General features: G+C 41.2%; 1 protein-coding gene across 2 annotated transcripts in view; it reads left to right on the top strand.

Annotated features, from left to right (window-relative positions):
- The window catches only part of FUT8 (fucosyltransferase 8), a 141,118-nt gene that overhangs the window by 11,767 nt on the left and 108,755 nt on the right, over nt 1–20,596 (top strand). For both annotated transcript variants that reach the window (XM_083840451.1, XM_083840453.1), the window contains exon 2: nt 19,601–19,683. The gene's annotated coding sequence lies outside the window, so the exon portion shown is untranslated. The remainder of the gene's footprint in view (nt 1–19,600; nt 19,684–20,596) is intronic.

Consider the following 20,596-nt stretch of genomic DNA (forward strand, 5'->3'; position numbering starts at 1 on the left):
TTCAGAACAACTGGACTAACACTGGAACTGCGAGTGGTATAGATCTGTGCCCTGACTACTAAATCCTGCTTAGTCTTTTCTAATTTTTTTTTCTTAATGCCTGCGAGGCACTCTGGTCCCAGGGATACCTCTCTGAAAACACAGAAGGAAAACTTCAGCTTCCAGACAGACTTGTGCAAGCAGTATGTCTTGTGGGGCATGTGGGGTGGGGTGACTCAGGAAGGAAGAGGACAATTTCTCAAATCTTGTGTGTGTGCCTGCATGTAAGAGAGGGTCTTGTTGTCTGTTGGGTGTACCCCAGCCAGGATGTATCTGCATTGCTCTCAAACTCGTGACAGGTTCAGAGGTACATCCTGGCTGGTTTTGAAATGCTGCACTTTGCCATCAGTCCGGTGCCGCTGGGAGCCCAGCATGAGCTCATTTTCTTCAGCTCCTTCAGCCGGGTTTTGTGCCCATTCTGACCTCCACTGCTAGCTGCACCCAGCGTAGCTCATTTTAAACTTGACATATCTGCCACAACCAGGCAGCAACCAGAGCTCTGTTGCAGTTTGTTGGGAACACCGAACCCTGCTGTGCACTCATGGCTTCAGTGTTGTTTCCTGCCTTACTTCCTCCCCCCTGCTTCCTGCCTCTTTGCTGTACCTGGTGAGATACGCAGCTGTAGCCTCTGGTGCATGAGGTCAGTCCTGTAAGATGCCCAGCACAGTTTGGGGCACGATAAGATGCTGTGCTTAAGCTAAGCCCTTCTTATGGTAAGAAGCTCTTCTTCTGATCCCTGGTTGTTTGATCCCAGCAGCATGAAGGTTGTCTAGGTAAGAAATCTTTCCACTTGGAAATACAGTATTTGAAAAGTGAATTACAACAGAAAACGAAGGGCCAGATTGTCAGTCCCCAGTAACATCCCTTTGAACAAGGGCAGTGAGATGGAAGCGCTCCCCACACCCGCTTTACAGCCGGCTGTGGTTCATGTGCCATGGTTGCTTGGGTAAGCACAAGAGACATAGTAATTTGAGGAATATATTGGAGATGGTACTGGGGGGAGCTAGGATACAATGCAACCTAGCAGTCCCAGGTTAGAAAAATTGTTTGAAAGGTGTCTGTAGACAGAGTGCCCTGAAGCTTTTCAAGCTGGAGCTGACCCCTGCTCACTCCAGGGTTAAAAGCTAGAAAGGAGATTATCTGCCTTTGATTCCCCTGCCTAAGTGTAAGCTCATGCACTCAGCCAGAGCCTTTAATTTCAGAACCAGATCCTATTTTGTGCAGAACAGAACCTGCAGAGACAGTAGTTTGGCTAAAATGACAGAGACTTTCATTGCCTGTACTTGGCTTTAAATGTATCATCAACCAAAGGTAGGTTGTTTTCTAAATGTCATTTTCCTATTACAGGATTGTGAGGGCTCAGTGGGTGGAAGTGATTGTTTAAAAAACGATTCTGATGTAGGATAGCTCATTGTTTTACGTATTTTAAAAACATCAGGTTGAATGAAAACTGGCATCTGCTACCAATGAAACAAAACCACAAACCTGTACTTCGGATAGCAACATCCACTGTGTTTCTCACATGTAGTTTGCAAAGAAGACAGTGCCCAGTAAGTGGTATCACGTACACGTTCAGGGGGAGGATCCTGTGAGAGCGGCAGAGCAGCAGAGCGTGTCCTGTCCTGTGGGCTGGAGTCTGCTGGCTTCCAGTCCCTACAGAATGGGTGTGCGTCATTCGGGGCCCCAGCTGCCTGTGGGCATGTCTGAATAAAAAGGTGCTATTGTGAAAGTAATACTTAATATTTAATAGTCTCCTAACTGCACTGGTAGTCCAGCCTTTATCATCCCTTTTCCATCATCTGTTCCCATAGTGACCATTTATTGCGGTTTGGCAAGTCTTTTGGCTGAAGCTCAACCCTGCACTTATGAAACTAACTTAGTTCATTGCTTTGCCCAGTCTTTGATTATTCTTATTATTCTTATTATCATTATTTCAGTAATTTACCAAATGTAGATTGCTGGATTCACAAAGAGAAAATGAAAGTAAAATACATATAGCAGAGCACGCCTGGTGCAGTGCTTCACGATGCCTGACAAAGTGTTGGTCACACTGAGAATAACTGCCAATGGAAATTTCCAGAAGGTGCATCATCAGACAAAGGCTGTTGCAGTTGGTTACTGGACTTTTAAAATTTATTTTTTTTTTATTTTAAATATCCAAGTTCAGGTGATTCAAGGAAATCCTTTTCCAAGTACATTGTAGTGTCTGTTGCTTACCTTCTGCAGAACTTTTGTATTGTGGGAAAGATGAACATGTTGGTTTTCTGTTCGCATTTTTGGTGAATACAGCTAGCACTCTACCAGATAGAATTCAGGTGTAATTACTGAGATTCATTTTGCTTTAAAATCACTGACCTGACCAGCACCAGCCCCTACTAAACCAGCAGTGACAGAAAGGCAGGTACCTTTGCATCTGCCTTCTGGGACAGCAGCCGTGTACACCACACATTAAGCACAGCAGCAGTTTTTCAGTAACCTCGGTGGAAGCTTGCAAGCTGGTTTCCAGATTACTGTGTGAGTACTCTAAATATTGCATGTGCCAATAGTTTGATGTATTGGTAACGTAGAATTCCCCTCTGGCCTGGCCTGTTCCCCAGCTGTTCTCACAGGTTAGCAGTTAAGGCCCATATCTAAACAGGGTTTATATTAACATTAGACATAAGAAAATAAAACTATGAATTAATGGGAAGTCTGAAAGGAAAACCTGATGGAGGAAGAGGTTTTCAGCCAAACAGATTTTGCCAAGAGTTTCTTTTTGCAGACAGCTTTTACTGAGGGGGAAAAAAAAAACAAAAAAAAAAAACAACAAAAAAACAGTTGAACATTTTTCAAGCAATAAAATGGATTTAGAAAGTTCTTTTCAGTCCCTGGATTTGTCTGTCAAGCTTGATAGGACCTGCACTATGGCAAAGAGCAAGAAGGGAGGTGGCCATGCCTCACCGAGGTGTAGGCTGGTGGAGAGCCCAGCCTGCAGGGGAGAATGTGGGCAAGAAATCTGTGCTGGTTTAGGGACTTGGAGTTTAATGTTGTGCTGAGAGAAAGCAAAATACTTTGCTTCAGCTCAGTGTTTTGAGACTGAGGGTTCAAACTGGGACACCCTCCCTCCGCTGCCCCCCCCCCCCCCCCAAAAAAAAAACAAAAAACAAAAAACACAACCACACACACAAAAATACCAAACAACAACCAACAAACAAAGAGGAAAAAATAAAAAAAGGGTAAAAGGAAAGGAAGCTTGTAATCAGCAGGTTCTGTCTGCACGGGATGAAATCTTGCAGACACTGATGGAGTGCCAGCATAGTAACCCAAACCCACTGGGGCTATTTTCGTTTTTCTCAGAACAAAGCTGTTCTCAGGGAACTATGATTTCTGTTTGAGGATGTTATGCTCTGGCAATGAAACCTTCATGTGTTTCGTGCATTCTGCTGTATGTCAGTGTGAGTGCTTTATCACACGTCTGGCACCAGCCAGGCTCGGGCCCAGCTCTCCTCAGAGTGCCTGCTGCTATCGCCTTTCGGCCTACCACTCCCAAACTCAACCCCTGTGTTACAGACAGTGTGGTGGGTATGCTGAAGTATTAAAAGGAAGAATTAACCCTTTGATCTGCTTTGCAGCTTTCTGAACCCTGTTTAGTTTGTATCCCGTTAATGAAATTCAATCTTTGTGTGACAGCAGAGACACAAGAAGTCTTGCGGTTCTTCAGCAGAGGCTGGGAATGGAAACTTGATCTCACAAGTATGGTCTGGAGCCTCATTGCCAAGGTCACTCCACCTTTTCTGAGCAGAATGATACTCCAGGAAAAAGGATATAAACTGCTTTCTATTTTATTTTTGAACATTTATTGGATAGAAGGGACTTCCCTCCTCATCTTTAATATCAGGCCTATAGCAGTCCTGTAAAAGGGCTGTTGTCAAACAACTCCCCTGAAGCAGTCAGGGGAGGCCTCAGGCTCCCCTGAAGCAGTCAGAAAAGGCTTTCTATTCTGTCTGCACTGGAGAATAGTCGTGAGGTGTGTGCTGAATTAATTATATTAGAGGTTATTCTAGACCTTTCTAAGCTGTGTATGAATTTGGTTCAGCTCTCCATATCAACAAAGGCCTTGCTTCTCTGAGCAGGCAGTCTTTTGAGGAATTACTGCTGTAAGGAAATACACAGCAGAAATACTAGGCCATAGTTATTCTCTGCAAAAGCTACTTTCTCTTTGTAGGTGAAGCGAAAGAAGATCATATGTGCTTTTCTCAAGCAGCTACAAGATAAACAGGTGTTCTACAGTCACTATTTTTTCTCCTGTACACTGTTATATTCTGGGTAGCCTTTTCCTGCTAAAAGGGTAGATTGTAGATGAAGGGTATTTGGGTGAAGCTGAACCTATGAAGACAATTGATGATGGGCCCAAAAAGATAAATACTGGAAAGAAAACAATTTGAAGAGTTAGCAGCCCTAGTACAATCTTTTTGTTTGAGGGTGCCTATTCCCCAAATGTTCCACTTAACCTTTAGTTCAGGAGGATTCATGCTTTCTTTGCTGATGCTAAACTCTAATATTAAAGTGTCTTCAAGTATGATCTCCTTTCCTCTCTGTTTTGATGAAAGGTGATGTCTTATTCAGGTCCACAATGACCTGCTCTCTGTTGTCTTAGCTGGTAGTATTGTAGAAGCTTTCTAGGACAAAGGGGCTGATGTGGACATCAGCTGATAAAACACCACAGTGGGTCTGCAAGAAGAAGTGTGTAAATGATGTCATTCTTCAGCCGTGAAAAAAAAAGTTACACAAGAGGGTTAAAGACCTCATACATGGGAAAGAGGACATGCTTTGGGACCAGACTGAGAATATGGAATGAATTTGTCCCAAAGTTATGTTTATCACAATCTTCTCTTTCATTCTGAAATCAGGGTCTGTTGCCTTAGCCTGCCTTTTCTCAAACGATGCAGTGTGATGCCTAGATTCTGAAACCAGACCAAAAAAAAAAAAAAATCTGTGCCTGTTTGTAGAGATTATATGTGTACAAACGCAAACATATTACCCAGTGAAAATGTGCATAAAATAGGATTATTGGTAGCTTTATTGAAAGATACTTGTAGATGGTGTGTAGTCCAAGAGCTGAGGATGACAGGGTGGAGGATTGACACTGACACTGGACTCCTTCGCTGAACGCTGAAATAGTAGACCTGAGCAGGAAGGATACTGACACTCTCCAGGTGGTAGTGCAGGGCTGTTTTTTAAAGCATAGTTTGCAGTGTCAATGCCATGTAATATGACATAGGGGGTAATGATACTGGTTTACTGCTTGCAGTAAGTTTCCGTAGCTATTTTACTTGGTTGGATCCCTTGGATGGGAGACATGCAGCTTTCATGACTTCATAGCACATCATGTTGCTCGATGCAGATCAGTTCTGTGCTGAGGTGGGGAATGTGCTGCGCCTGCGGGATGGTGAGCTTGAAAACCTTTTTGATTCCTTTTATATTTTTAAGAGGCCATAGAGTAGGTAACTTGCAGCTGATGCAGTCATAAATCCTTGTGCTCGTAATAAAAATACTGAAATGAAGCTTTCACAAGATACTGTTCAGATAATCCCCAAAGAATTTGGAAGCTTTTTTTGGACTTTGGCTGTCAGAGTGGTGCAGCAGCTGGTGTAGTGTGTGTGTGTGAGAGATGGGGAGAGAGAAAGAGGGGGACAGAGAGTATAATACGACTCTAGGTGATAGTAAGAGATGGGCTTTCATCCTGCACCATTGGCACTTGCAGCTCACGGTCTCAGCACAGACACAGAGGTACAGAAAGCAACACAATTCTCTGAATAGCAGCAAAAGAAAAGGAAGATTGCTTTTGTCTCTACCTGAACAAGCTGTAAGACTCAATCTCTGCCTTACAATTCAGAATGTGATAAATTGTACAAAGTTGGGTACAACTGTGATATTGCCCCTTAGGCACAGACAAGAAATTGGGGACACAAAGAGGGGAAGTGGCTTGCTGGAGGTGATAGAGCAGTTCTTCAGCAGAGGCTGGGAGTGGGAACAAGTATGGGCTGGAGTCTTCAGGTCAAGGGCATTTGGCCTCTCTTGACCAGAAAGAAACCGCAGAAAAGAGAACATAAACTATTTCCCATTTAATTTGGAACCATTTATTGAACTGAAGTGCGTTTTTTGCTTTACCATTAATATTGCTTCTTCAGCAGTGCTTTGAAACATAGAATACTTCAAGATATGGAAACTCTGGAACTGATAAATATTTTGTTGCCTAGTCTCAGACTGTATCACTACTTTTTCTTGTTTTCTTTTAGTGTGAAAAGAGGCATTTAAAAGCTGCTGGTATTGATGCTTTGTTTGTAGACTGCAAAAGCAGGAGATATTTGGAAGGTTACATCAATACTGTGTGGGATTTTGCTATTCCCAGTGCAGTTTGTTCTCATGTAGAAAACTAAACTCCAAATGTGCATAGGATACAAACTCCTTGTTTCACTGATGACAAGGTTTTGGAAACATAGTAATGGGATGTCATTTACTGCGTGGGCCAGAGCTGGAGGGCAGAGCTGCCTCACCTGTTGTAATTCCTCCTCATGCCTTTGAGAAGCAAATTCGCAGGTAGAAAGACTGCATTTGGTGCAAAGGGCTTCCACTCACTTCTGCCGTCACTGCAACCCAGTCTGGACTTCTGCCTCTCTTTATTCAAACAAGGCAAGATTGAAGCTGGGATAGGATGGCTCTTAAATGAGGAGAACTTCTACAAACAACAGCAAGAGTTTCTGTCAAATGTGCTTTGTAGTTACAAAAATTAGAGTCCTCTTTCTCCTGGCATGTGTCTAGCTTTTTGGCCGGGCTGTGTCTGCTTCCTTATTTTCATTCAACATCTGTATTTCTTACATAACTACAGCACTTTTACTGACTTGACTGTACTAACTACTTTGAAAGCATGAATACAGCTACAATTTACATGTGCAAATCTCAGAATATATGAGGATGTGGTGGCTCTGAACAGTTTCACCCATATGACAATGCAGACCTAAATTTAATCTCAGTAGCCAAGGTGCTGAAGGATGGAAGCTGGTTTTGATCTGCTCCAATAAACAAATTCTTTGTATCTCTGCACATTAGCTGTTGATTGTTTTGACTAATTTATCGGTCCTTTGCAAATTGAAGCACTTAAGTGAGAAAAAGAAACAGAGAAACTAAGAAAAGAATGTTCTCATTGTGAAATTAAAATAAGAGATTTTTGTAATTAATATATGCATATTTTTAGCCACTTGCAATAAAACATTTCAGTTATGGTGGCAGTTAAGATATAGCTTTATACATGATTAAGAATATGTAACTGCTTATTGTGCATAGCTGTCCTCTGTTTTCAAATGATATAAATACAACCATAACTTGATATGGATATGAGACCTTTATTGTGGAGCTGACTGCTTGCTACTGTGGAGGAGGTGAAAATGCTTTGGAAGAGAGGCAGTATAGAAAATTAGAGGAAGACTATCCAATTCAATTATTTTTCCCTGGGAAGGTTCTTTGCTTCTTTTTGTTTCACAAGATTATATCATCTCTATCAAAGCTTCTCCATAAGCTTCGTATTTCTGCTTTGTTGTCTTTGCAAGGTATACGACCATTCTTGTCCATTTTTGTGAGTTTGCCTGTCACTATTCTTGCAGAATGTGTCCGCTCTTCTGTTATTAAATACTATACTAATATTTTTTTCCAGTGATAGATAGTGGGAGCTGTTGCCTGGGTCCATGGTTTTAAGATTGCTTTTTTATCCTACAAAGAGCAACTACATGAGTAGCTTTCTTATGCCCATCTTAAATCTTCTGGAATCCCAATACACATGTCTATAAGTCCTGTTCAAGTTCCGTCTCTAGCTTTGTTATCGCTTTTGAAAATCCACCTTGAAATATTTTTACCATCTAGTATTCCCATATTGTCCATATGAAGGGAGGCCAGACTGTTTTGCATTTCATATAGACATCTGGGGCAATATTATGTATTTTGTGAGATAACGATGGAGAAATACATATTCTGTAAGCTAGACAGTACTGGATCCTCATGTGCTGGTTACTTTGGGAGCAAGTATTTATCTTCTGCATGATCTCATCTCAGTCTTCTGCAGTTATTTCATATTTACAGTCTAGACTAAATAACTTAATAGTTTTTATGCAGTTTGTCCTTTTAAAACTGCTATGAATCATATATTCTTGACATAATCTTGATCATGGAAACTTCAGCCTCTGCATTATACTTTCTAATGAAGCTAGCATAGTTTGTTTCTTGTCTGGGAATATTATAAATAACATAAGCAAACAGTATAAATTTATATCGAACCTCCCCCTTTCTCCTTCCTTTGCCTTTCCCCTGCTCTCTGGTAAGAAATCATCTATTTACTATGGTTTCTTTCAATCAAGATATAAAAGTATTTTTATTTTCATTCTGATTAAGATACATTTCTTAAGTCTGATTTTTTTTTCTTTTAACTCAATAGCTTCTCTCTTCTGTGACCAATTAGTAAATACGGTTTTAATTACCAGATGATATTTAGCGGGTGCCAGAATCTTGGAGAATAACTCTTGTAGATACTATAATAAGAATTCTTTTGCCATTTTATGAACCAGTCATAATTGCCTCTTAATGCTCCATCTGACAGTGGGTCTGATACATGGGTTCTGAACATGCTGTTTGAAATATGCTATCACCAGGTTTTCCATCCTGTCCCCCCTCCCTTTCTAGGGGTATTCTAGGTTACTGTGTTTGATACTTGGCCTCTGGGATCTTTTTGACATTTTTTTTCCTACTTACTAGCTTGGCTTGATTTTTTTGACCAGAGCAGGGCAGGAAGATAATTTTAAAGTTTCTGTATTTTATAAGACAATTCCACCTGCCTGAGCTACCTCATAGGGTTCTGATTAATGGCTTAATATTTCATTTAAGTCAGTCTTCACAATAAACAGTGAGTTACTGTTTAAATATTTCATTTTGTTATCCACTATGTTAAGCAAGTTGTTTGCTCTTTTTTAAATGTTTCATGGACTCAAGATTACAGTACTGTCATCTACATTTCATGGTGGTTTTTTTTGTTCAGCTCTTGCTTACAACCTTCTAAGTGTGCTCCTTGTGCTTATTCCCTTTTTCATTCAGTATCCCTGAATTTTAAGGATAATGATTTAATAACTAAATCAAACCATGGAGATAATAAGGGTCATTTTTATCTTGTTCTCCCATACAATTTTGTATACTTCTACTTCTTTTTCTGGGATAAGCTAGATGAGCTGATCTCAGACATTTTACAGCATTTACCAGATATCCATTTGTTCAATAGTCTCCTGTTTTTAATGATTTCATTGTCTTGCTGAGGTCACTCAGTACCTCCTTCATTATACTAGATTTGGGACATTTTGATATCTGTTTCAGCCTGGCTCTTCCAGCAAAGGAAACCTTCCTGATATACTTGTTTGCAAGAGTTTATACCCTGAAATGTTCTGGAGTTGTCAATAGCCTTGCTTTTCGAATACCCCATTCTTGTTCTTCAAGTGCGGTGTGGTTGTTTGGAGACGTTTGTTTGAATCACTCAGACTCATAACCTCTTTGACTTCTTCCCCACCTACAGAATTTTTTTTTTTTTTGCCAAGTAGATAAGCTGTCTGGGGTTTTCCTGTTATCAGTGTTTTTGATGCTATTTTCACGTTCTTAATGTTTTGGAATAAGTCTGTATTGTTTTGTAGTTGTATTTTGATACAACCCATGGTGAGGTAGTGCCAAGTTTTCAGGCAGCCTCTCCCCAGCTAAAGAAACAAAACGGGACAAGATCAAGAAAAGCAAAACAAAATGCCTGTCTATGTGAGATTAGAATTAAGCCCTGCTGTTTACCTGAGAATTTACTGAGCTCCATTTTGTACAGAGAATGAAATTATTTTTGTGAATCGTTCCCCATGATGTAGTGGTGAAGCCTTGTTTAAGTAGGATTTGGGAACACTGACAGGAAAAAAGGGCTTCAGAAATCTAAGTGTGTATGAGCAGGAAGCACTTGACTTCATTGGTATGTAGTAGTTTGGAACAAATACCTGGTTAATCACAGTTGACAAAGACCATCAAAAGTACCCAGAAGGCTGAAATGAAAATATTTAGCATTAATCAGTAATCAGTGTAGTGGTAGTTAAACATGATTCTGTCTTCAAGTGGCTGTTGAACGGATAAGTGGCAAAATCCATTCATAATTTTCTTTGATATGCACTGTGCTTGTTTAGGGTCGCTTGTATAAACAAAGAATTTGCTTTTCTTAACCAAATATGACTTCAAATGAGAAGTGCAATCTGCTTTGTTATGCGGCTGTGGAAATGCTGGTCAGTTAGTGTCAGATTTCTTTGGAAGTTCAAACTGGAAACACATGAAGCTTCTAGTAAAGACCAAATCCAGGTAATCGGTTTGGGTAAATCAGCAGAGTTCGTTTGACTTCAGTTAAAAATCTCGCAGCCTGTATCTAAATCTCATCAACGCCTTTGTATTCTCATCTGTGGAAACTGGGAGTTGCAGAATCCTACCTTATAATGATGGTAGCATTTTCCCCTGTAAAAATGCAAAGCAGTGGAGAGAATTATCTCCCAGAGCTCAGTCAAATTCTGAAAATGGGAATAACAGTAGGAGACAACTTTTAAACATATTAAAAAGTAAAATAACTTCATTTATTTTTCATCACCTTCCTTGTATGTGTGAGTAGTCATGCTGGGGCACAACTATATTTAATCCTCGTTTAAGTCAGCTTCTGTCAACATAAACTGTAGGCAAGGCCAAGGCAGTAAAACCTCGCCCAGGAGAGGAAGTGACTGCAGCATGAATTACATCAATTCACCGCCTTTCAGGGCACGAAAGCAAGAGCAATGCTGCAGTATTTGGGACTTGATTGGGGCCAGGGCTAGAGCAAATGAGGAGGGCATTCTTTGGTAGGTCTTCCGTCCGTAAGGCAACACCCCATCCCAGAAGAAAGGCAAGTAACAAAGCAACCTCTCTCTCGTGAAGTGAATCCCTGTGGATGACCAAGGCACTGTTTACAGAAGAAAGTATGACTCAGACTTCAGCTTCAGGAACTGGAATACTAGCAGGGAGACTCTGGAGTTGCATTACTACCGGCCCTACATAGCGAAGACTTGAACCATCAGGAACTGCTGGTCCACAGGACCACAGAACGGCCGAGGCTGGCAGGGACCTCTGGAGGCCACCTGGTCCAACCCCTGCTCAAGCAGGGCCACCCGGAGCAGGCTGCCCAGGGCCGTGTCCAGGTGCCTTTTGAAGATCTCCAAGGAGGGAGACTTCACTCTGATTCTATGAAGTATGAAGTTATTACTTCTGAGATATATAAAGAATAATTGCCTGTCTTAAATGCGAGGCTTTGTTCTTCATGTTCTTCCACGTGAAATACCATGGAAAACAATTACCCAGTGAATGAGAAATTATCAAAAAGAAAATGTGTTTCAGAGGTGTGGGGAAGATATTCAGATAGGTGGTCTAATGCTGCTGCATTCAGAGTCTCTCAAAAATCCTGACTGTCGTTAAGTGATGCTGTAGTAGAACAATATACAATGTTAGTGTAAATGCTGTAAGCTTCCAGACTAGTGGTGTCCTAGCTGATGATAAAAACCCTGGACCCAGGACATCCAGTCATTTTTTTTCCCCAGACTTCCTGTGGAAAAGGTTCTTTCAGTTCTGCTTGTGACTTCAGTTTCTTCTTGTAGTCAGGATAATGTTTTCCCTAGTTGGTGAAAACGCAGCTTAGTGAATTAACATAGCTTTGAGGACACAAAACGGTGAATTTTATGATGCTGATACTACTTTGCAGTGTCTTGCTTTTTCTTATCGGCAAGTCTGTCTATTGCAAGACTTTCCCAGAACAGTTAAAGGCAAGAACGCCTCTGTGACCTTGTGCAATTCTGCCGTTGTTGCTGTAAAGGTCATTACGTTAAACAGAAGCTGCAGTGATCTTTATGAAGGCAAGAGAACCTGCCTTAAAATGATAAAAGAGCAGCCATACACACAGTCTTCTGTCACCCAGTGAATGAGTCCCTTGTTCTCTTGGGATTAAAGTAGCGTACTTTTGCCTTGGAGTGAGGCTTGGTTAAAACTATAAACTAGTTTTGTCAGCTTAGTTACTCAAAACATAGAAAAATTCAGAGAGACATATCCCAGTTGAAGAAGAAAGGCTGCTGAAAACCTTCAGAGATCCAGTTGTCTGTAAGGGACAAAGAAGGGTCAGTTCTACTCAGCTGCTGCTAAGGCAGCTGAGGCTGTGGCTTGTCTTCCCTGCAAATAGCCCAGGGCTGAAGACCATAGGGCTTCCCTACTGGTTCATATGACTCTCCAGGTAGACCAGGAGTCCACAGGACCAGCTTTCTCTAATCTGCCCTGTGAGACTGCTGTGAAACCTAGGACCCAGCCCCTGAGACTTGCTTTCAGGCTTTTCATGCTTTGTCAAGCCCCAGCAAGGCTTGCTGCTTCGGTAGCTGGGGGTCTGGGAGCACTGAGGCTGCTTGAAGACCTCCAGGAATTCGGACATGGACTGGTAAATATCTATAGAGCCTATTTGGTGATTAGTGAATGATAATTTTTCAATTTAAATTTTGTTTTGTAAAGAAAGTTTTGCCCTGCTCAAGGGACAGTCGGACTATCAGGGATCAGAAGCCTGAGTTGTCCCACGGTGGAGACAGTGCCTAGAGCTCAGATACGCCTGGAGCTTGTTTGGTTTTCTGATGTCCAGCATTGACCAGGTATTAAGAGACAGGAAGATGGATGCAGGTAGGCAGGGGTAGGTCACCTGAATCCCAGTCAAGCACTCCACGTTGTCTGCCACATGTCGTGATGTTTAGACTGTTTACTGTTTGGTCAGCTTGTGTGCAGTTTTTTAAGGCAATATGAAGACTGCATCTCTAGTCTAGCTGCAAAGGATACCGAGCTTGGAAGTCTTCCTCTGATGAGAACACTAATATTGGCACTTCTAGAGTGTTGCTCACCACCTCTGAGGGGTAACTACTCCATGCCTCTCTTTACTTCCAGTCCAGCCATCTATCTGTAAGGTGGGTGCTAAAGGCAGCATGCAGGCATACTTCAAACGGTGAGGAGAAGAATTGCTACAGAAACTAGGGCTGGGAGTTCACCAGCTTCCCAGATAGGTCTGTGGGTTGTAGGTGCTCCCCAGTTTCTGGATTTAAACTTGGCATGAGATGAGTTCCTAATGGTCGCTTGCCTTTAAGAGGCAAAGAAAAGCTGTTGACCTTCTAGTGACGTGCCCGGGACAGCCAATTTTGGTACAACTAGAAAGCTGAGTGGGGATTTCCCATTCCTTCCAGGATATAACATTTCAGATAAGAAACTGTGGAAGAAAAATACCAGAGAAGTCAAAAGTATAGAATTGGCCGGAAATTGTAGTTAAAACAGCTTGGCAGAAAAGTGTTTCAAAAGAACATTTTCGGTGAACTTAAAAATTTCAGTGAGTACTCCTCAGGAAAATGTATTGAAATGAAAGCTACTTCTGCGTAAGGTTATTGCAGAATTTGGGAATTTCATTTAGCAATGGATATTTTTATTTTAATACTTCTGTTATTTCCTAGACTTTAACTACTAGTGAACCTCTTGTGTTATTACTGCTATGTGCAATGATCTGTAAAAGATCTAAAGGCTAAAGATCTGTATTTATTTCAAAAATAATGAGTTGAGGTTGCTACTTAGTAATAGTTGAAATATTTTATCTGCTCTCTAGATCAGAGTATCTTCTGTTTGCATCATAATGAAAGTAGTAATAAAAACAGACAACACTTTCATCTAGAAAAAGCGCTTGTTCCAACGAGTAAGAACTTTCTGTTCTTACAGATTTTTAAAATAAAGGAGTACCTGTGCTTCTTCAGGAATCTTTTCCTGATTTCTTTTTTTTTTAGAATTCAAGTGAAAAATAATATTTTTCTAGCACAACATCAATGTCAATGAGACAAAGGTTAAGAAGAATTTTTCCCAATACAAATGCTGCACCTGCAGCTAATCTCAGCATTTCTGCAGGAGGCAGATAGCAGGGAGATGCAATGCTGGTGTCTTTGCCTGATCAGATGCACTTGGCCAAAGCCCTGGCGTTCAGTGCTTTGACAACCTACATGCTGCAGCAAGAGACTACGGGTGCTGCGGGTCTGACCACAAGAACACTACCCAGCTTTTCTCAGCCCCACAGCTGGGCTGTGGTGGGGTTTGCGTTTATGAATGAGCACAACCTGGCCAGCTGCTGTGTTGGGCAAACAAGGCTTTCTTCTGCAGCTGCTGCAGAATGCAGCGGGCCAAGAGCAGCCTGCCCCGTACTGCTGGGGCTCTGGATGCAGCCTGCCGCAGTGCTGGAAGGGGATCAAGAGGACTGAACAGAGGAGGGAGGAGAAAGGGAGGATGGATTTCTGAAATGTCCTGCATCGTGCTAAGGAAGCAAATGTTATTGTTCAATTGCGTCTCCGTCATCAGCTAGCTGAAGTGCAAGTTCCAGGCCTCTTTTATGTTTCTGGGAAAGCGAAATATATTGCAAAGGAGAAAATTAGCCTTAAAGAGATTCACTGTTCTGATGATGGTGGCTATCAGAAAATAATTAGGGGATCTTGTTTGGAGCTGAACGTGAGATTCTACAGAGCAGGAGAATCACAGAAAGTGCTGATAGAGAAGATATGTGCAAGATTAAAAGGAAACCCTCCTTTTCTCTGAGTGATTTTTGCCAACAGCTAGGAGTGGCTCCTTTACCCTGCTGGAAAATATCGCAGTACCTTCTCAACTGCTTCATTTTCTTCCAGCAGGTTAGATTACTTGAGGGTGCATATTTGTCTTGGCATATGATTAACCAATGCATCTTCTAGTAGCTAGAGACTGGAAGTAGTATCAATGGCACATTTGTTAACCAAGACATTAAGGAAAGAAGAGGCAAGGTTTATAGGTATGTTTTTCACCTGCAGTTAGCCCATGCAGATCAAGGTAGAGGAACAGTAATGACAAAGTCTGGAGCAAGTTTTTGCCATTGCTTTCACAGTGCTGTGGTTATGTGGAAGATTTCAGCCCCAGCAACCACCAGCTGTCTCCACCGTTGCCCAATACATTTTTTCTTTTGTTCTGACAATTTTGCAGAATTGTGTGCTAGTTGTAGATAAAAAACCTCTACAGTTTAATCAGTACTTACATAGATACAATCAGTCATCTTGCAAACAGGGAGAAAAGCAATATAGACAGTGGAAGGTGGGCTGCTAACGTATTACATTTAGCAATCACATCCTCTTCCAACGTGTTGGTTTTTAAATGACGTTTGCACAAAATTACTCATTTTTTTGCTATTGGCTTGTGCAGTTGTCTATTCCCTTATTAATTTTACAGACTGGTTAGTAGTTACTTTTGACTTCCTTCAAGAAGCTTAACCCAATTTATCCAAATATCCATAATCCCAGCAGTATTTACTTGGAGTTTTTATATCGTTCCACTTCCATTTCCTGCACAGCTGTGTGTACTTCTTGCAGATGAAAAATCGGTGCAGTCCTATTTATTTATTGATTAAAAGATTCACACTGCTTGGGAACAGGAAGAAAAACAGTAGTGTCAGTGGCAGGTGGAACACTTTAGTCCAATTACAACCGAAAAGTCTTTGTCGTTAGTCCTGTTATGCCCACTGCATCTCTCTTTCTCTTAGAGCATGCTAGACTGACCTGCCAGCATAGCTTTCTTGGAAAGTTGTCCAGTCCAAGGATATGTACTGAACAAGATTGTCAAGACTGCATCCAGCGTCTTGCATTACTCTGAGCTATCTAACCTCTGGTAAATGCCCTTTTTCTGTGTTAAACACCTGACTCCTGTACAGATGAAATCCAGAGCTGCAGATTCATTACTTGAATCGGCCATGAGACCCGTGAGAGAAAGCACAAGCAGTTATTTCAGCAAACTGATCTCTTTCAGATGACCCCTTCTAAGCAAAGTACTATATACTTGGGCATTATTTCTGTTTTGTCATATTCAAGCAATTTGCTATAAAAATCTTTTTTCAAAGCTTATCTATATATAGCACTATATGCATAAACAATACATGGAAAATGTTTGTATCTGTGAGAATGGTTGTATCATACAGATGACTGAAATGAGAGATAATAATGGTATGCACTAGATTGTACTAGTAAAAATAAGCTTACAGTTACATAGTACTCACAGTTGAAGGGTTGAATGTTTTTCTATATTTTCCATTTTGTGCTTCTGTCCTAAAAATAAAGAGGGTCATTTTTCTCCTAATAGAAGTATTTCTTTCTAAACTACACCGTTTGACATGATAAGAGTTTTAGACTTGGTCTATGTCACAAAGATACTGAAAGAACAGGTAAGACAAAAGCAAGGAAAGATTGTGTTAAAAGCAAGTAACCTCCTTCTGATAAGACACATGGAGTGGAGCTCCTGCCCGCTTGTCACAAGAAATGGACCCTATGATCTTAAACAGTTTTCAACATCTGTGTTTCAGCGGTGGCTGACAGAGAAGCAAATCTGTTTTTCATCCTCCCTGTGCAGGCTCCTGTAACGTCACTGTGGCTAACCTCTGATCGTGTCAAGGACAGGGTAGGGCATTCCAGTAACCTCAGGACAGAGAGAGATGTCAATTGGAAAGCAGAGCAACTGGATGCTAAAAATAGGGAGAGGGAGGACAATTTAACTGAAGCAAACTTCTAGAAGAAAAATAGCCCTTTTGCATTCTGTGTTGTCTTTTGCATGTTCAAAAAGTTTGCTTTTTAATGAAGTTCTGTCCAAGCAAAGAAGGGTTATTTTTTTCTCCTCCGTACTATGTCCAAGAAAAGATCCACTTTTAAAGGCCATAACTTATCTAACTGGCGTCCTCTGGCCTATATATACGTTAAAATTATTTGCATTGCTTTTTGGAGTATAGAAGCCTGGTCCTCATTTCTAGATGTTGAAATACTAGTACAGGAAGTTGTAGGTTAAAATTGTCAAAACTTTTCTTGAGTTCAGGAACAAATGCTTATTTACTGCACAAAGGTGGTGAATATTTGCAGCTTATTGTCTTGGGTTTAGTTGTGTCTGTGCTGCGCTTTTGCTGATGTGGCCCGGAGTCAGGCAGAGGGTCTTTTCCCCTTTCCATGTGCTTCATTTCAGAAGACTCCAGTCATGGCAGAAAGATTTAATATCTGTTATCAAATTAATGATGCGTGTGGGAGGGTGATGCATAAATTGCCAAGTGCCAAAACATTTTAGCAATTCAACATGACTGAAGAAGCTATGATCCTGCAAGAGGTGAATTAGCACGGCAAGCAAAGTTGGCCAAATTTGAGAATTACCGATATTTGGAAAAAATTTTGGTTTTATTCAGCCTGGAAGAGACACCATTTTCTGGTGTTTTCTGTAAGCTGGAATTCGTGTTGAAAAGAGAGTCTGCAAATACCAACACATGGGATTTCTGCAGTGAAGCACGATCCCTGGCAGCTGCTGGCTGAAATTGGTGTGGTTCTCGTCATGCTCGGCGATGCCCGCCTCCTGGATAGCAGCTGCGGATTTTACAGTCGTGTTAATTTTACTCCGTGTCCGCTCTCCTTCTGAGGCCTGGGTGGCTGGGACAGGTCTGCCCTCGGGGCTGCCCTCTGGTTTTAGAGCTGCCGTGCCCCTGCGCCAGCTGGCGCCCGTGCGTGCAGGGGCCGGATGCCCGGCGGACCCTGGAATCCTGCCCCGTGACTCATCCAAGATGCTGATCCCAGCGTACCAGCCCGCCCTGATGAAGCCAAGTCCTGCTGGGGAGTTCACAACCGGCTTTGACTGGTGTAATGATTAATCGATACTCCCAGAGTCACTGATGCGCAGACACATCATTATCTTTAGTTCTCTTGCTGTGTAATTACCAGCCATAATTCAATATTTCTCTCATGAACAAAGCATTTACCAGTTATGCTCCACCTGCCCCTTTGGCAGTGTCCTCAACCCAGAATAGCTGAGCTGGCCTGCCAGCCCCTTCCAGCCTTCCTCCTCATCCCCTGGCACACAGTTGCAAGGCAAAAGTGATCTAATGCCCATTACTGCATTTTCTTCACACAGTTCACCCTTATGTCAGCTTGTCCTTTCTCCCCATCCACATCCCTGTCCTTGGCCACCTGTGCCCTGCTGCCTTCTCTCCCTTCAGTCATATGGCACTGCTGCATCTCCCACTGCTACATAAACTGCAAGTGCTCTTCTTCTTATCTCATTATAGCCTCCTTCAGTTTACTGAGTTCTCCCCTGCCTTTCAAACCTGTTTTCCATACTGCCTGTCTTTGGGGAGCCACAGCTTCCTCTTCCCCTTCCTTCTCACGTTCCTGCCTCAGAACTCTGCAAGCCGCAGTCTTTTATCGTCCTGTCCTCTCCTTCCCTGCTTTTCAATAAATCGCTCTCTTCTGCCTTCCTCCCTGTCTTCTTTCTATTAGATGCTGTCTCAATATATCTCACCTCCTCTTTCACCATTTGTCCTGAAGCCATGACAAAGTCAGCTTTCTCTTTGTCTTGCCTCATTCATCTCCTTTCCACTCAATAACCACAGCTCTTCCTTCTCTGGAATTTGTTCCACCCAATTTGTCTTATTTCTTAAGGCTTATTTGATTCAGCTGTGTGTATGTTTATGTGAGCGTCTAAGTCTAATGACCCGTTTTTGAACTCATTGGTAAGTTGCAACCTCAACAATAAGAGTGAAGGTCTTAAAGAATACCAGCTTCGTACGGGTTTCATGAAGATTGATGTCTAGGTGGAGAAGAAAGATCTGCACTTGCCTGCAGTGGTGGAAAGGTCGCAGCATGTGCTCCTTTCAGTGATTTTTACAATTGTTAATTATTATTAAAGCTCAACACCAGGTAGAACTTCAGTCAGAATTCAAATTTTCCTGAACAACAGCAAATCAAGTCACAAGACACATATGTAAGAAACCAGACATTAGGAATACCGTTGCTCATAGAACTGCTAATTTTTCACTCTTTCATGTGATCTATTACCCATTGTTTCACTATTTAACTTTGAGGTCTCTCTTTTTTTTTTATTTGAAATTTCCTTTTATCTTGGCGTACTTATCAAAATGTTTCATACAAAATTTTAGTCACTCAGGTTTGTGGTTTGACCTCCATTTGTGAACCCATTCCTTCTGCATCTTGACTTCATCTTCCTTAAAGTATCACTCGTGATGTCTACAAGTTCTCCTATACACAATGTCTTCTCCCTCTGTGTTACTTTTTTTTTGCTTGTGTTCTGCCTGAAGACTCTTCTCATGAATTTCAGTTCTTTAGCTTTGTAGCTGGTGGTGACTGCCATTCCCCTTGAACACGATCCTTATCATCCGGACCTTTGTAATTGTGAAAATTGCCTTTTAAATGCAGGAGAACTTAAAAACAAAACAAACAAACAAACAAAAGTCTAGAAAAAAAATCAAGAAAGGAAGGGAAAAAAGTAGTCTCTTTTTGAAAAATCATAAAATTAATTCATAGCCACAACGTAAATTCAGCTGCCCTTTTATCAGCTGTGATACATTTTTGTATAAATGTTCACATTCACATCACTAATACAAGAAATTTTTCTCTTATTACAGGTTGAGATGAAAATCCATTTCTGGGCCGTGTAAAGTTACTCTGCACTGAAGCTCATGCAATGAGAAGACTGTAAGGCTTACAAGTCAGTCAAATCTTATTTTGCTTATTTTACTCAATGACTTTTTATTAGTAGCTAATACTTAAAAAAATGTTAGTTGCCAATGTTGTCGGGGTCATGTGACTGGAAGAATATCAACACGTGGCATGAAAGTACTGGTAAGAAATAACAAGAACAGAAATGAAACAAAAGGATAGATTGTTCTTTCATCCTAGAGATTCAATCAAATTGTTTCAGAAATACCAACAATGAATTACAGTCAACATTTCAGAAATAAGATCCTAAATCACATTCTTGCAGAATTTCTTATATCCCTAAATAAAAAATATAACCAATGCAAGAAATCAAGGATAGAAGCCTTTTATAATTGAGTGACAGATAATGAGAGGCAGCAGAGGACAAAAGTACTCTCTAGCAGGCCTGATTATGAGGGATACTCCTCGTTTTCAATCCAGGAGCACGCAGAGCCATCTCTCTAGCAGAGTTTTTAATCACTGTATTTCATAAATCCCAGAGACCACACAAAACTGCCTGCATAGGAGTTAAATTAATACACTGTACGAAGTGAGAATTTGATTTTGCCCTGAGCGATTTCCACAGAAAATGTTTTTAATATTTCACTGGCTGAAAATTACTACAGGTATATCGCTACAACCAGAGAGCTTCCTTTCTACAACCAGCTAAAGATGCTGAGTGACAGTAAGGGTACAGCTGCCAGTTTCAGACCTAAAGCAGGAGCAGAAAGAAATCAGGCAAACAGGAGTAAGGAAATTACAGCTTACCTGTGAACAGTCAGATCATGACTATTACATCAAAATGAGGTAAATGAGCCCATCACACTTAACTGACAATAACCCTAGTTCTGAACAGAGGGTGGAGAGTTTTGAAATATCATTTTTTTTACCTGGATTTTAGTCTTTAAGTCACGTCTAGGCTA

The sequence above is a fragment of the Anser anser genome (genome assembly GCF_964211835.1).
Source record: "Anser anser genome assembly, chromosome: 5".
NCBI classification, from domain to species: Eukaryota; Metazoa; Chordata; class Aves; order Anseriformes; family Anatidae; genus Anser; species Anser anser.